Below are 18087 nucleotides of genomic sequence, written 5' to 3' on the forward strand. Positions count from 1 at the left end.
AATAAGAAACTCTCATTAGAAGCAGGACAAGGTTTATTATACAAGTCCCTTCTGTCTCTACAGAATACCAAGAGGAGTGCTCCTTAATAGCAGGTGGGAAATGAATGCTACTGTGCTTAATAAATGATTGTGACATATACAAGAACCCCAGAGGAACCAGGAGGTTGCCAGTGCAGACAAGGAAATAGCTGTGTTTGTACCTGTAAAAACTTTTATGTGCTATCTATGGAAGAATATGCAATTAAGGGCAGCAATATTAAACAATTTCAGAAATCACATAAATTTTAGAACATTATAGGATGAAATATTGAAATTCAATAAATTAAATCAGACAGAATATTTTCTAGGCATATATAAGACATAGTAAGATCAAGCATAGTTTTTATTCATTTATTTATTTATTTGCTTATTTATGTACTTGAGATGGGCTCTTGCTCAGTCACCTAGGCTGGAGTACAGTGGTACAATCTCAGTTCACTGCAACCTTCCTCTCCTGGGCTCAAGCTACCTTCCCACTTCAGCCTCTGGAGTAGCTGGGACCACAGGCCTGCACCACCATGCCTGGTTATTTTATTTATTTTATTTTATTTTTGTATTTTTGTAGAGACAGGGTTTCACCATGTTGCCCAGGCTGGTCTTCATCCCCTGAGCTCAAGCGATTTGCCTGTCTTGCCTCCCAAAGAGCCGGCATATTGGGCCTAACTTCTATTTTTTAAAAAACAATTTATTCATCAAAGAAGCCAAGGTGAGCTCATTTGTATTTCTTGGTGATTTCTTTTCTTTCATCTCGTAAACATTTATACTCATGAGAGAATGAAGAAGAACAATTACTTAAGTGTTAACAGTAGAATAAATACAGAGAAACCTTTAAACAGAGGTTCCAAAGACCTATTTTGGAACTGACAATCCATGTGCTTTAGGCATCTGTTAAAAATTAGACTTTGAGCTAGGAAGTCAAGGTTGTTTGATTCTTAAACAATAGAAAATCACACTGGAAGAACAGACTGCTCTTAATGCCAGAGCCGTGAAGTCCTCCAATGTTTGGATTAAATGGAAACACATAATAAATTAGGAAGAAAATGAAACTCATCCCAAAGTAATTGAATTTATTCCTTTGCAGTACCTGAGAACACAGTGCATCTGACGTTCAAATCAGTTTCCCAAGGTAATCAATAAGACACACAGGAATTTAAAAAATAAAAACAAGAATGTCTGGAGCTATAGGATTAACCACTTTATAATGGAAAGAAAAGGGCACAGTTTTAAGCCCCCTTCCGAAGCCAGCCTGCTGTGTCAGGATGGGCACATATCACAGGTCTATAGTCATTCCTGAGCCCTCCTTTGCCCTCGTGCACCACAGTCCATTGGTCAGCAGGTCCTGCTAATGTCACTCATTTAACATCTCTCAAGTCTATTGACTCCTCCCCACCCCTTTGTCTCTATCTTGTCCCTTTCTCCACATTTACTCTCCACATAGCAGTGGTTATTCCAAATTGTAAATTCGTTTTATTTAATTGGTTAAAACTTTTCAGTGAATCCCTCTTACTTTCTGAATCACATTCAAACGTCTTAGCCTGCCCTTTGCGGCCGGCCCCTGGAGATCTGGCTTTCCCAATCTCACGTCCAGCCGCACCCCACTTTCTGTCAAGCAGCTCTGCCCACTCTTGCTGTGCACCTTTGCACAAGCCCCAGATATCCTTGGTTCTTCCCTCCCCTTTCCACTGTGTGCTCTGTCACCTGACACTCATCCTTCCACACTTGGCGTGGATATCGTTCTCTCTAGGCAGGCTTGGTTGCACCCTCTACCCTCCCCAGCCCATTTTGGTCCTCTTCCCCTGTGCTCCCCCGATGATCTGAGGGTTGCCCTCCCGGGACAGCACGGCACGGGCTTCTGCTTCCAAAGGGAACACTCCTTGAGGGAAGGAACTGTGTCTTGCACATCCGTAAATATTCACTGAATGAATTAATATATAGTTGGGATTTTATAATAATAACATGAGGTCCCCATGCCCAAGAAAGAGTATAGGAAACACAAGACCACATTAAAATACCATGGCAAGTAAGCTCCAGAGAAGTTATATTGAAAGAGAGTCAGGGCTTAAGGTCATCTCACAGGCGTGTTCTGTGGGACTTGAAGTTTTTGAAAGTTTCCTTGAAAAGTAAATGCAAACCTCTGCTTGGGTTTTTATTAAGAATATCTGATATTTTGGGCTAGGCATGGCAGCTCATGCCTGTAATTCCAGCACTACAGGAGGCTAGGAGTGTGGATCACTTGAGGTCAGGAATTCGAGACCAGCCTGGCCAACATCGCAAAACCCCGTCTCTATTAAAATTACAAAAATCAGCCCTGCGTGGTGGCACACGCCTGTAGTCCCAGCTATGTGGGAGGCTGAGGCATGAGAATCGTTTGAGCCCGGGAGGTGGAGGTTGCAGTGAGCCAAGATCAGGCCACTGCATTTCAGCCTGGGTGACAGAGTGAGATTCTGTCTCAAAAAAAAAAAAAAAAATAAAGTGTGATTTTTTTCAATTATTAAAAAAAAAATTAAAAGTATGAAAACATTTCTGAAAGTTTTGGAAACAAAATGAAAAAGCATTACTGAGGAGTACACATGCAAACAACTACTTGTGTACTTGTGGATCCTCTGCCATATGTTTTCCTCAGCAAAATTTTAAAGTAATACAATCGTTCAATACAAACGTTCAGATGTAACCTCTATATGTCTAGAAATTTATATTTACATATGTGCGAGTATATACATAAATACTAACAAAAATATAGACATGCTCATGCTGAGTATTACTCCACTAACTGGGGAACTGAGCACGTGGAAAGGAGAGCCACGGTGTCAGACATCCATTCTTGCTTCTGTGGGTCCTGGTGGAGGTGGTGTGCTCCTCGAACTGATGGATGTAGCATGGCTTCTGGTTTGTACAGCTTCTTCATCACTGTGGGGGCGGCAGTGGCCTTGGCAGTCGGACCCTCCTGAGCGGTTTCTGGGTGTCCCTTAGAGTTTTTTTTTATTATCCCCAACATTGATTCAGTAAACTGTTTATTCCACTGTAATTTCTCATTCTGATTAAACTGGCTAGGTGGTTTTCTATTTTCTGCTGTTGAACTTAGACTTACATATTCATTTTCTTGCCAACCTCTTTAATGTCTGAGTGATTTTCTGAAGCCCACCATCACTTTATTTTGCAACATGGGGAAAAAGAATGCTCTTCTCTGGTGGAGACTCGAGGAACAAGCCACATTGCGTCCCTGTAGGCTTACAATCTACTGAATGATTCTCCTTTCTTGTCCTCTTCTCCTGTCTTTGGGGACAGTGAGGATAATGTTTGGGCATAGCAGAACCAGTGACGATACCGCTTAATAACTCTGGAAGGAGTGTTTGTCCTCAATTATTTTAGCTCTTTCTATCATGAGGTGCACTTTACATCTTTAAGTCCTCAGCTTTGGGTCCCAGTTGCCAAGAGTAAGGCAAAGAAGTTCCATGCAACATCTGTTTTAAGGGATATTGGAGACTTACTGGTCAGAAAGTATCTTGGCACTTGGCTTCCTTTTTTTTTCCCAGTAGAAATAAAGTGAGGTGAATTGATCATAGAATGTACAACAGTAGGTGAGTGTTTGCAGGTGGAGAATGAGGGGGTCATGACAAAAAATACTCTGCAGGTCCATGCTTTGAATAATCGGTGGTGTGATTTTCTGAGATAGGGAACACGGGAGGGATGACAGTGAGGCAAGGTCACAAGTATCCTTTTGGACAAACCTGAGGTGCCTGTGAGGGGTGTCAATGGAAATGGCAGTAGGGCAGGAGGTAAGAAGAGAGGCTGGCCTTAAAAGAGAACACTGGACGTTGTTGGTATTTAAAACTGGGCAGATGATACTGTCTAGGGAGAAGAAAAGAAGAAAGTGAAGGGGGAAAGTAATTGCTGTTGTTATTGTTTTTGTTTTAAATAGAACAAATTTATTATGTTAGAATGTTGACAGGAAGAAGCGGGTAGTGAGGGAGAAGTTGAAGATATGGTGGTTGGAGTGAGATCTTTAAGATGAAAGAAGAAATACAATTTAGGAGATATGAAGAAGAACTGGCCTGTGGTTGGCTAAGGGACACCTTTTTTTTTTTCTATTATATGAGAAAAGGAAGGTTGAAGGAGTTGCATCTGGTAGCTGCAGTTCTGTAAAAACTCAGGAGCTCAATGTCGGTTTGGCACCTCAGAATTCCATGTCCTTTTCCTGAAGTTATGAAATAATATAGTTCATGTTTATATGATTTTTGAGCAGAAATTTTTATCAATAGCTCTTTCTATATTATCTTTTAGAAGTCTGTATTTCCTGGGAGTGGAGATACTAATCTAAATCCTTACACATGCCAGGACCCTCAGTGAATCAAATAAAAAAAACTTCAAAGTTTGAAAAGCCTCCTACCACATAACACTTTGAAGCTAAACAGAACGAGACAAAATGACACACTTCATAGCAATTACTAGCAGATTTTATTTTAAACAGAGCTAATTCTCACTGAAGGAAAATATAACCTTTTATACCTTCTTACTAACTTGTTTTTCAAATGCCACCCACTGGCATTTGAATGCTGGCATTATTTAGGCAGATAACTAATGAACTTTGTAAAATTATAGAGCCCATGCTTAAGGTTGAGATAGAAAAGCTACTATGAAGTTGCTGGAAAACCACAGCAAAAAGATTGGAACATTGACCACAAGGGAGGTGAATCATCTGAAGGGAAATATTTTCCTCAGGGATGCAGGGCCCCGATGTACACAGGCAAGGCTGGCGCTGTGCTTGTCGAGTCACTGCCAAGGTCCCCAGCACTTTCACCACCAAGGAGTGGACTTGTCTTTCACTAAGGATGGGTTTGCTGCATTTGCTCATGTCACTTAACATGAGCATTAAAAGGATTAACCAGCTACTATTAACAGCAAAGAGAAGGGGAGGAATGGGGGAAGAACGAAGATTCCTTCACATTTCAGTTCCAGTTTCCAAAGCACATTCCCTCTACAAGGAGTCTTGCTCATTTTTTTGTTCAGTTCACAACCACGTCGCTCATTTCCACAGGGCCCTGTCCAGTGGGCCTGACCAAAGGGCATAGGCATTGTGCAGTCCTGGAGATGTAATCCTGATGAGTTTATGATGCTTTTGGGAAAAGAAGACTTAGATAAATGAAACAGCTAAAGAAAAGTTTAAGGCCACAGCTAAGTATTAAATTGTGAGGAACTGGACTGACTAAATGCTATAAGGGTTCAACAGAATGATTAATTAGGGTAGCTTTGGACACGAAGGAAGGTTTTGTGGAAGTAATGAGTCTTGAAGAAAGCTAAGATGTTTAGAAAGGACGAGGGCAGAATTTCAAGCAGTAGGAATATTGTGACTCAGCATTCTTGGAAGCAGGTGCTTAGGAAGCCCCTCCCTTGTGATCAGCCCACCTCTGGGGACCCAGGTAAGCAGGAAGTGGCAAAAGGGAAACAGCCTGTAAAAAGATCTGGGGAAACACAGTGTTGTAGGAACCCAGCCTCAGCAAACCCAATCGCTGGTTTTCTCCTGCCCCTTCTGATTGATTAATTCAGCAATTAGCAAGTCTATGCTGCTTATTGACTTAGTGTTTATTCATTCCTGTTAGTAACAAAAGATAGAAGGGATTCTAGAATATCATCTGGCTCCACTGGCCTGTACTTCAAGGCAGGCTGTTGATCAGGACCTCTCCCTGAAAGAAAGTGATGTAGGAAAAGAAGAGAGAAAAACAGGCACAACAAGAAACTGGAGGACTAGACGCCTGTGACTATATTGGGTGGCCTCCCATGGCCTGGATTGACTGTTGGGAATTGAGGATCACATCGGGCCGTGTGAATCTCTGGGTTTGTTTGTTAGTTATTAGTCCAAATGGGAGAATTATGTCCAGGCATCTTGACGAGTCATGCTGTTTTGGAGCACTGTAGTTCTGAGTATTGGATTAGTCTATGGAGAGTGAGAAAGTGTTTTCGATCGTACTGCAGACAGTTTGCCAAAATTTACTAATTTTTCAGGGACATTGTGTTGCAGTGAACCTACCACTACAAATTGACCAGCTCTGTCTGTTGGCATGATTTACTCTCCCAGCTAAGCAAAAGCCAACCTATTTTCTTACATTTTTAAAAACTTTATCTCACCATTCCGCTTGAATACTTCTTTCACCATAATTTCTTTATATTCTTACTTTTTTGCAATATTATACGTATTTCTGCAAATCATCTCAAATCTTCTTCATTTCTTTTTTGGAAAGAGGGAAAACATAAATATGTAAACAAAACATTTTTAATCCTTTCTTTAAAGAATTCTGAGGAAAAAATAATAATAAAAACATCTAAAAAATTCACCTGCTAAGAGGTGAGGGAGGATTAAACTAATCCCTGCAATCTATTTCTTAAAGACTTCTCAAGAGAAATAATTTGCATTTCTTTGATGCATTCTAATATCTGACAGCGCTCATTGTCAAGAACCTATGTTTTGCTTAAATTCCTAGATCACATTTTAATAGGAGTGAGTTCTTTCTGACTTTGTCTCCATGGTGTTTTTCCTCCTTGTTTCCAGCTGTAGGTCTCCCAGTCCAGTTTCAAAGTCGTGTACAGGAGATGCTCCTACTTCATCTGATAAGTCCTTTAGGCCTGGAGTGGTAGGGACTCCTATTGAGGTGAAGCTGTTATTTGGAGTATGTGGACTTAAACCTAAGGACCATTACGTCTGCTCACCTGAGCAGCTTGCCAGGCAGGATCCTAAGGTTTGCAAGATGTTCCAGGCTCCTGGGATTCAGGCAAGTTGTTTCCGGATTACCACAGGGCCAGAGTCAGTTCTGGGGGTATCTGGACTTTTGCAGGATGCCCCTTTCAGGGCCATGTATTCCAGCGCCAGGGTCTCCTATGAGGTCCCTCAGGGACAGTATCAGATATCCTCCCTTCTTCTCATCTTTCCCTCCATTTCTCTTTCTGGGTTTCCACTCCATTGCTCTTTAGACTTTGATCATCAGTGGTACAAGACACATAAAACGTGTTAACCCTTTTGCTATGGTAAAGCAGAACCAGTTCTTAGAAGCAAAGAACTAATATCTTAGAAACTCTCCAGGAGAGGAAATGAGAAGCATTGATCACATCTTGGTGAGTCACTCTTTCCCTAGGAAGGAGAGCATAATTTAGTTGAGGAAACAAAACAACAGACACCCACCCAAAATAATGCTTTTATGAAGTTCTGACTACCAAGGAAGAGGAGTAGAATTGAATGACATTCTGATTTTGTTATAAGAGCACATCATAAGTTTAGAGACTATTGATTATTAAAATCATACCATAGCATCCTCCTTTTCTCTAGGCACACTAAGCATGGTTTGTTTTTTTGCCTTTAAAAAATTAGATATTTTCCAAACTTGTTCATTTTGATTTTTAAATTTCAATTTCCTTCCCCAAATCCTCATCTCTCTCTTTAAAATTAGGACCAATACTTGGTGCTCCATGAAAGCTCTGTTTGATGTTGAGGGACAAAGCAAGATCATGTCAGGGTTTTAAATGCCATTTAGGTAACCACTTATTTGTTGCAGAATTTAGTTTCATAATTTTTATAACTCTACTGCTTTGATAAGTCATGCTCAGCCCTTCCCATGACATCTACAGAGTCAACTCTTCTTCAAGGCACCAGCATCTCAGATTGCTTCATTCTATTCCTATAATAAGTATTTCCTGGGGCTATAATTGCCTGAGCATATGGTGAGAGTATAATGTGATGAAATGATACATCACAAGCTGATCCTAATCATCTATCCTTAATCCATTACTTCCAGATCACTGGGGAGTGATTTCTAAGGCAGTTTTTCAAGCTCATTCAGTCTCTTAGTTCTTTAGATATCATACAATTGCTTTCAGTAAATCTGCATTTCTGGCACCAATACAGCCATCAGGACTGTCACGCTGTGGACTTCTTTGCCTTTTCTGGGTCATAAGGGCTGTTGTCCTTTGGGCAAGAACCTTCTGCCCAAATGGCTGAATGCTGAGATTGAGAAAGTGCAGCAACACCCACCTTAGGGAAACCACATCCCAGGATTGTTCATGACTGTGCTGCTGCCATGGGTCAGTTTGATGGTTTTTAAGCTCCTATCCCGGGAATCCACCTGTTTTAGTTAAAGTATGTATTTGGCAGTAAGTTCCATGAACCCTTCCTTAAAGATGGCTTAGCCTTGGGAGACTGAGGCAGAGAATTGTTTGAACCCAGGAGGTGGAGGTTGCAGTGAGTCGCGATCATGCCACTGCTCTCCAGCCTGGGTGACAGAGCAAGACTCCATCTCAAAAAAAAAATGTCTTAGCCAAATCCAAATCCAGGTTTGTTTGCCCCCTAACAAGGCTGAGAGTGGGTGGGTGGTTGTTAGCAGTTGGTTCAGCTGTAGCCAGCACTGCCAGGTTCTTAGCTCTGCCCTTCTTAGTTCTGCTGCCTTTCAGTCTCACAGTTTTTGTCTTGTAGTTCTCAAGTGGAATCTGCAGTACCAGATGTAGTCAGTGAGCTATGTACACAGGCAGGAGAGCTGAAAGTCAGCAGTACCTTCTCCCTTTCCTAGAAATCTGAAGCTGTACTTTGTCAGTCACGTCTTTGGCCACACCCACTTGCAAGGGAGGCTGGAAAAGAGATGACTGTTGAAGCATCCAACCAGCAGTGCTGCAAATCAAACAAAAGGGAGGGATTCTAAAGTCTTTATCTGAGGCAGTCCCTATACTGAAGCTGACGCTGACTTGGAGAATCCCACAAATTGTGAGACAGTGTCGGCCTCCACTACTGAGGATGAAAATGCCAGATACCCACCTCATTTGCAGTTATGGAGTGGGAATCTCTGATATATATATATATATATATATATATATATAGAGAGAGAGAGAGAGAGAGAGAGAGAGAGAGCGACAGAGAGAGAGAGAGAGAGAAGTTGAACTTCTATCCAGTGGCACTTGAAGACAGCCTTACTCCCTACCCCTCAGCCCACTTTTTTCTTTAAGACAACTTGGATTGAGTTTTCTGACACTTACATAACCAAATACATCTTAATTAATACATATATACAGTATATATTTTTTCTTTTTCTGGTATAAAATAATAAAATTACTTCCTCTAGTATTCTTTTTGTTGCTAACCATTTTATTAGTTTGCTAGACTGGTTAAAACTTCAAATCCCTTAGTCTTCTTTCTTTTCATGTGCCCCCTCACCAAAAAATCTAGTCTGTGTTGCCTTGATGACCTTTAGCTCATAAGATAAATCATGAACAAACATAAAATTACACTTACCATAAAGTTATCCGAAGCTTCTCTCTCTTCCCATTCCCATATTTCACACTACATACTTTTGTACATTGACCTTGTTTCAGAGACTATTTAGGGGACGTGGTAGCCAGCCTCCAAAACGGCCTCCAGTGAGCTCAACTACTGATAGTCATCCCTTTGTGAACTGCTTTCTCACATTGAACCAGGTTGGTCTGGTACTGCATTCATGGATGACATGTCATTTCCAAGGTCAGGATATTCAAATCTGAAATTTTTATCTTGGTCTCATCCTCCTTCCCTCTCTCTTCCTCTGGGGAAATCTGGTTACCCTGCTGTAAGCAGCCCTATGAAGACGCCCATGTGCTCAGAGCTGGGGTCTCAGCCAACAGCCATGTGAGTGAGCTTAGAAGTGGAACTGCCAGCCTCAGTCAAATCTCAGATAATGCAGTCTGAGACGTCACTTGGATCGTGGCCTTCTGAAAGACCCTGAGTCAGAACCATCAGCTGATCTCATATTCTTGACTGGCAGAAACTATGAAAAAAAAAAAATGTTTGTTGTTCTCAGCTGCTAAGTTTGTTACATAACAATAGACATGCATATCTGTTACATAGCAATAGAGAACTAATATGAGTGACTTAACCTAATTGACGACAGAAGATTAAAAAATTAAATAACTGCATGAAGGAAATGAGACAAAAGAAAATAAGAATAAGGAAGAGATGATGAAGCCAGGAGTTAGGTTTGAATACAGAATACATGCGGCAAGGTCCTGTGACTTTGCTAGAGGTGATCCACTGCTTTATCCTAATGATTTTGGCAGTTGGTGCTAAAAGAGAAAAACACAATTAGTACAAACCAGAAAGAAATTTCTCCAGTGGATCTTTGTGAAAAGAACATTGTGTAATGCCATGAACAAATGTTTCAAAAACAATTTTGTCCTGTAGAAATAAAAATTCTCTGTTCATATTTTATAGCTGGAGCCTCTAATAATCATATGATTTGTAGGAAATAAAATGTTTCCCTTCAAAATGAGATAGCCTGAATTTTAGACCTAACATAGATGGGTCCAGGTATGCAGAGCTCCCCAATATAAAGAATTGTTCAAAGTTAGAGCTCAAAATTCAGTGTCCTTTACTACAGGTACTTTTTAAAAACTGAAGTTTTAATTGATTGTTTAATGCAAGATCGCATTTGTAGACCCAGTCAGAAGTATGACCTATGGATGTGGAACACATGGATACAATTTAGAAAGCTCTGGAAAATAAGTCTCCTATGTTATTGAGCCAAAGGTTTATATTAAAAAATCTGCCGGCCGGGCGCGGTGGCTCAAGCCTGTAATCCCAGCACTTTGGGAGGCCGAGACGGGCAGATCACGAGGTCAGGAGATCGAGACCATCCTGGCTAACACAGTGAAACCCCGTCTCTACTAAAAAATACAAAAAACTAGCCGGGCGAGGTGGCAGGCGCCTGTAGTCCCAGCTACTCGGGAGGCTGAGGCAGGAGAATGGCGTAAACCCGGGAGGCGGAGCTTGCAGTGAGCTGAGATCCAGCCACTGCACTCCAGCCTGGGCAACAGAGCCAGACTCTGTCTCAAAAAAAAAAAAAAAAAAAAAAAAAAATCTGCCTTCATTTACTTACAAGACAGCTAACTAATCACTTCACATATGGGTTTCCTAGAGATGAGCTTAGTTGAGGATAATATACATTGGCATGTATAATTAAATATGCAACATTTTTAGCACTGTAATAATAAGAATGAACATAGTACACACCACATGCAACAACACAGATCAATTCAGTACTGGCCAGGAGCCTGCTTGTATCAGCTCTCTTCCCAACTGTGAGACTGGTGATTTCATGCTGCTGACTTGAAATCAGCTGGTTGTCAAAACTTTACCAGCTCACCCCTGGGTGAATTCCTCAAATAGAATGTTGAGTGAATGAAGCAAAAGAGTAGAGGCAGTATGATTCCATTTATATATAAACTATAAAAATAGGCCAAATATGTGTGTGTAGAGGTCAGGATAAAAGGTTACTTGTGGAAGGAGGGTGGTGAACACAAGGGGCATGAGGCAAGCTTCTAGGATGTTGGTGGATGCTGCTTTTTGACTTGAGGGCTGGCATCGTGTACACGTTCATTTTTTGAAAATTCACGAACAAGAACCCTCATGAGTTGTACATGTTTTGTATGTCTCTCATCCTTCAATTAGTTAAAAATAACAAAAAAGTAAGCAAGCTGTTAATTTAAAAAATGAGTCAACAAGATAAAATATTAAAAAACAAAAATAAAAGAGAAAGACGTATAATAGAAGTATAATAGAAGACACCGAAATGTACCAAATGGAGCACTGCAGGAATTGGCTGTCCTGATATTTAACTCGAGTGAAGATTTCTCTTAAAATTTCCCTTCAGACAATGCTTCATCTCTTTCTCTAAACTTCTTATGATCTTGCCTTAATGGGGAGCATGAAATTAATAAATAGGTTAGACTCTATTACATATAAAAATCTCCATAAATATTACTTCTTTCCACTAAGCTGGTGATAAATATTGGGTGACTGTGAGTGTAAATCTATTGTTGCTGACAAATACCTGGAGTGCTGCTGTTTATGTTAGAAACCATATGATTTTATAGCCAGACACACTGGAAATCAAATTGACATCTAATTAGCATGCTAAGGAGCATGCCAAAGCTCTTAAAATATAATCTTAATAGGAAAAGTGCCCCTAAGTGCTGTACTAATATAGTTCAGTTCATACATTCCCTATTTGAGAGTTCCAATATTTTTGCTCTGTTGCTTGACTGATTTAAGGTATACCTGAAGAATCTGCAAAATGAAAACAATCCTTTATTAGACAAAATTTGATTTCTTTTGGACTCAATATCCATAAAGTGGAGATAATAATGATAGCTAGGGAAAATTATCAGCTTGAATTAAAATATATCAGCAAAGTGTTTTTCTATCTTGTAAAATGGAAACTATTTCTTCAGGGGAATGTCATTGTATTTCCATTGCTCCTGACTGGCATTTCTTTGAATTTGATTCAACTTTTAAAAATTACATGGAGTCTCTACTATATAATCCCTCATGGGCTGGGGATGTTACAATGATTAACCAGGTTATAATTTCTTTGTTCAGTAAACTTCTGACTATCCTGGGGGAGACAGGACACATGTGAAATTGATATTTATAGCATAAAATGGGTCTCTCTGAACATGAGTTCTATTGGAATTTAACTGGTACTATCACAAGGGGATGCAGAGGAGGTTTCTGGTCAGATATATTTGGGACGAACTGAGTTAATTAAATACAAGTTAACTAGTTTTGCTTATAGCAAGACTTTCCAGTGCACATAATATGCCAATGTTAATATGAATTTCTAGGAGACAGATAGACAATAATGTAGTTCCTGGACTTTTATATTTTGGAAACATTTGGTCAGATAACATCTTGGTTGAGAATTTACATTGATAAATGTTGCAACTCAGGATATAGCAGTAAAATAAGGAGGTGATAACATGGAATTTGGGTATAGATGTCCTGTGTTTAATTCTTGGCTTTTCTACTTTCAATTTTCTAATTTTTAGAAATTATTGCAGAACTTACATAAAAGAATAAAGCTATTTTAGATTTTCCCTTTTTCAGTGATGTGATGGAACTGGTTCCAGAAATTTAAATAATTTTTTTACCTAATTATTAAACACAGATATTATTAAAGGTGTATATATATATGTATACACATATACTCATACACACATATTGGCAATTAAATTATGTATATAATTGCAAATATATATGGTCTATATATGAGTTTCATACCAGCAAGGTCTTCTGGGACCTGTATGTATCCACGGGAGTCTGGAAATAACAAGCCAGATCCCTGATGATCATCAACAGAACAAGAAGAGCAACTGACTACCACTGATGGAAGGTTGTTTATGACCAACAAAGAAAAAGAGAGTTAATCCAAGAAAGTCAACTGACATGAAACAAAATGGCTTTGTCCTCCCCAACACTAGAGTAACCAGTGTGAAAAAGAAAGGTGTATGAAAGACAGCCCTTCCCACTTCACCCCAAACTCAATCCTCTGTAAGAGGGGCAAAGGAGAAGGGGATGGTAGAGTCAGCTTGATTCAAGTTTGAGACTGAAGTTTAAAAATGGTCAGGACTATTGGGAGGCCGAGATGGGTGGATTACGAGGTCAGGAGATCGAGACTATCCTGGCTAACACGGTGAAACCCCATCTCTACTAAAAAAATACAAAAAACTAGCCGGGCGTGGTGGCGGGTGCCTGTAGTCCCAGCTACTTGGGAGGCTGAGGCAGGAGAATGGTGTGAACCCGGGAGGCGGAGGTTGCAGTGAGCTGAAGTGAGCTGAGATCCGGCCACTGCACTCCAGCCCGAGCGGCAGAGCGAGACTCCATCTCAAAAAAAAAAAAAAAAAAAAAAAAAAAAAAAAAAAAAAAAGGTCAGGACTAAATCTTGGTGACTAAAATGCAATAGTTAACACTAAAAAAAGTAAAAAGTTATGGAATCAGATTGGAATATCTAAAATAGAGTCTGCTACTTGGCAGGAAGTTTGGAGGTAAGCAAAACACAGTTGCTGTCAGTTGTTTGAAGAAAAAATCTTCCTAACTGTACCCCAGAAGAAATTATTTTGTAGCTAATAAGTCCTGTAGCTAATAAGTGCTGCTGGGTTGCAGAGATGCAGCAGAAAGATGGGGATGCAGTACTCCAGGGACCCTGCACTGGATGGAGGAGGCTGGCTGGCCCATGGAGAGGGGCAGAAAGTCAAGTTACTTTTACTCTCCTAAAATGTTAGACACTTGAAAGGATAGAGGGAACGGAGAGGAAAATACACAATTTTTCTTGAAGGGACAAAATGCACAGGATATGCTTTAGAAATAGGCGAATTATCTCATAGTCCAGTAACAATACAAGGAAGAGTCTTCCACATATTATATCAGGGATTACGGGCTGTTCATCCTTTTGCTGACTTAGGCATCTTGGCACCATGTGAGCCGTTAGGGTTGTTGACAATCAGGAAGCTGAGCTCCTGTGGCCCTCCTCACTCATTTAAAAGCCCATCATTGCGAGGGCATGAGGAGAGAGAGTGCAGAAAGAGACAATCATTATTTTTTCTTTTTAAGATGCATATCACAGCTGGAAATGCCAAAACCGAGAACCAAGAATTGTTATTTGTAAAGGAATGAGTCAGAAAAAGTCATAACTCAATTAATATTTCATCTGTAGTTGTCTATTTTCCTAAACCAGTTATCTTGCTTAATATCACTCAGCTGCTTTGTTCTCAGTGAAAAACAGGATGCAGAGACAAGAGGAAGCCCCAGAGAAGCACTTCTCCAGGAGGTGGAAGTTTGGTCTGAAGCGTCCTCCTTTAGGAGTCTAAGCAGGGATGAGGAGAGGAGAAGGGGAAAATATTTGCCCTCTATGAACAGAAGAAGAAATTTTGAAGTATCTAGGTTACTCTTGGTGATCTGGTAGATGAAAACATCAGTTCAGTGAACTGATGTTCTAGAGTAATACATCACCTAGGGAAACCCCGAAAGTTAGGAGGATGCTGACTGCTTTGAAAACAATGTAGGGTAATGTCATTCACACTGCCACACCTATTATGGGATAGGCTTCTTATAATATTGTTCTTTAACTGATGTATAATAATTGTACATATTTATGGAGTACACACTGATGTTTCAATATATACAGTGATCAGACCAAAGTAGCTAGCATATCCATCATCTCAAAGAGAATATCTTTTAATTTCAGACATGTCATAATGATAGAGCAATGAATTTTAGAATTTACATCTTCATACTCTATCCCTTGGGGAAGTGATAGCAAAATTATTTTAAAAAGAGAACACAAATCACTGTTTTTATACTAATAAAATTAGCTAGAACCTCTCATATATGACATGATTGAATGAATTTAACATTGCAGAGTGATAATTCTAGGTTCAAATTTCCAGCCATCATGTGTTGTTAATCTCTACCTTCAAGGCCAGGCACAAAATACTTAATATATCTAGAATCAAACTAGCTTCTTTCCAAAGATGACTCTTCATTTTGAATGTTCTATACTTCAATTAGAATTAGTCTCTCTGTCCTCTCTTACATACACAGACACACATACACACTCAAACTCATGCACACACCCTAAGGAAGATTAAAGATACAGTTTCAACAGGCTGGCATTAGAATTCATCTTAAGAATAAAACTTCTCTGTTCAGGTCAATGTATGGGGAGAAGATCAGGTTCCAAGGGGAATTCACAAGGAGATTATGAAACAGTAAAGGAACCAAGCTGTTTTCCCTAAGAAGAGGAAGGAATGTGGGAATTTGGAAATGGTGTCGATCAGAGAAAAAAGGAAAGTGAAGGAAGCCAAGGAACATAGCCAAAGGCTGGAACCTTTGGAGAAAGTTGAAGAGTGAGAAATGTCTAGCAGTGTGGGTGGTGACTATTAAGAATAGGGATGTCTTATAAGTAAAATCATGTTTCTTATACAAATATAAAATGAGCGCATGTCAAAGATTGTATTTAACTTCTTAATTAATGAAACCAGTAAGATGTAAAAACCAGTTCGAAGCAAAATTTGAGGAACACACAAACACACACCAACACTCACAAACACATGCAAAGAGGAGTGCAGAAATCATTTTGCTGAGATGCAAAACTGGTTAATGTCCTATAGGACAATAATATATGTGCAAAATATTATAATGTTTGGCATCTTCTCTTCTGCATGATGAAATCAGTTATGTTTCTACTAGTCAACATTTAAATGTTTCTTTGAAGAAGAATTATTTGCATTACTCTGTTTCTACATCTTAATTAATACTCCCTCTCACAGACTCCTAAAATAACCTAGTCAATAGAAAGACAATCCGAGATCCACACCTCTAAGGAATCAGACAATTCCCAGAGACCACTCCTAGATGCCTAGAATTGCACTGAGAGGACACTCCATAATTGGTTTTGCCCATTTACAAATCTTTTGTCATTTTTTTAACAGATAATAATATTTAACTTGAAGGATATTTTGAGATATAATTCTCTATCTTTCCAAATAGTAAAGTTTGGCACACACCTGTATGTCGAGTGCAGGCTATCTTTGAGAGGATGGTGTTCCAAAATATGAAGGAAATGAGCTGACTTTGAAGCCTAGATTAGTGTGGAGCAAGTAGTACAAGATCATTGTTGGGAATGATTTGTGAATGAGGTTTAAAACTCTGCAGAAGGAACTCAGCACTAGAGATGATCAGCAGGTTGGAAAGCACTGAAAATTAACAGAAATCTTACGGAGGTCTTTGTATTTTCTCCAAGATAAGGGATACTGGGCTAAATAGGATGACATTAATTCATATGTTAATATTAAATCATAGAAAACGACAATGGCATTTCTACTTTAAAATGCATATAGTGGTTCTTTCTGGATACGGGATTATGGGTGATGTTGATCTCATTAAAAATATTTCTTTTCTTTTTTTTTTTTTTGAGACGGAGTCTCGCTGTGTCTCCCAGACTGGAGTGCAGTGGCACGATCTCAGCTCACTGCAAGCTCCATCTCCCAGGTTCACGCCATTCTCCTGCCTCAGCCTCCCGAGTAGCTGGGACTATAGGCGCCCGCCACCATGCCCAGCTAATGTTTTGTATTTTTAGTAGAGATGGAGTTTCACCGTGTTAGCCAGGATGATCTCGATCTCCTGACCTCGTGATCCACCCGCCTCAGCCTCCCAAAGTGCTGGGATTACAGGCATGGGCCACCATGCCCAGCGTTAAAAATATTTCTTAAGTATCCTTTTTCATAACTTTTCATGTTTTGAATAATTTTCTATAATTATTGTCTGAAGCTTTTACAATAGCCATGATTTATTTTTATAATCTGAACAAACAACAAAGCTTTTTAAATGAAAGAAGTCCCGTAAATTTTAAGTTTTTGAAGCTGCATCAGAATGTCCCTGCACCAAAATTGCTGAACCAAAGTGAAAGCTTCAAGCTGGCTTTGTCAAATGTCATGTGCTCTTCTTTGCATTGTGAAGGAGACTGTCAAATCTGGATTTACTATGTCTGAGTTAGATAGGACTTGAACCTCAGGTCTTAGAGACCAAACCTCAGTTCTTACAAAAGGAAGATCTAATTGTACCTCAAACTAACTTGCAGTCCTTATTTTATGTAATGATTTTTTTTTAGTTAAAATTATTTTAAAACAGTATAACATTATACTGTTACTTTTTCTCTTATTTTGTAATCCTTAAAGTGGAAAAATCCATCCCGATTATCTAAGACAAAGCTAAATTGCTTGAACAGGGATTTTCCAAGACCATGGACCTTCTTCAGTCTCATCTCTTACCCTTCACCCTCAACCACCCCAACCCCACCCTTCTACTCTGAGTTCCAGTTATGCAGATTGACTTTCAGCAGTTTGAGCACACTTAAAGACTTGCTCTCCCAGAACTTCGCCATCACTTCCTCTAGGTCCCTTTATCCTGTCCTCATTTTCTTCATAGCATTAACGTATAATATCAGAGTGAGAAACCTGATCCATATAAAATATATGTTTTATATGGATATATGCAAATATAAATATATAAAAATAATATATAATATATATTATATTATAAAATAATATATATTAATTATATGTAATATTTATTAATAACCAGTAAACATTATTGATATTTTATACAATATATAAAATGTATACTATATCTATCATTTTCTGATTTTTTGTCCCATCCTTATCCTTATCCCACTATATTGCAGCTGTGTGTGTATCTATTTATATCTT

The sequence above is a fragment of the Trachypithecus francoisi genome, unplaced genomic scaffold, assembly GCF_009764315.1.
Source record: "Trachypithecus francoisi isolate TF-2019V2 unplaced genomic scaffold, Tfra_2.0 Lachesis_group1, whole genome shotgun sequence".
Lineage (NCBI taxonomy): Eukaryota > Metazoa > Chordata > Mammalia > Primates > Cercopithecidae > Trachypithecus > Trachypithecus francoisi.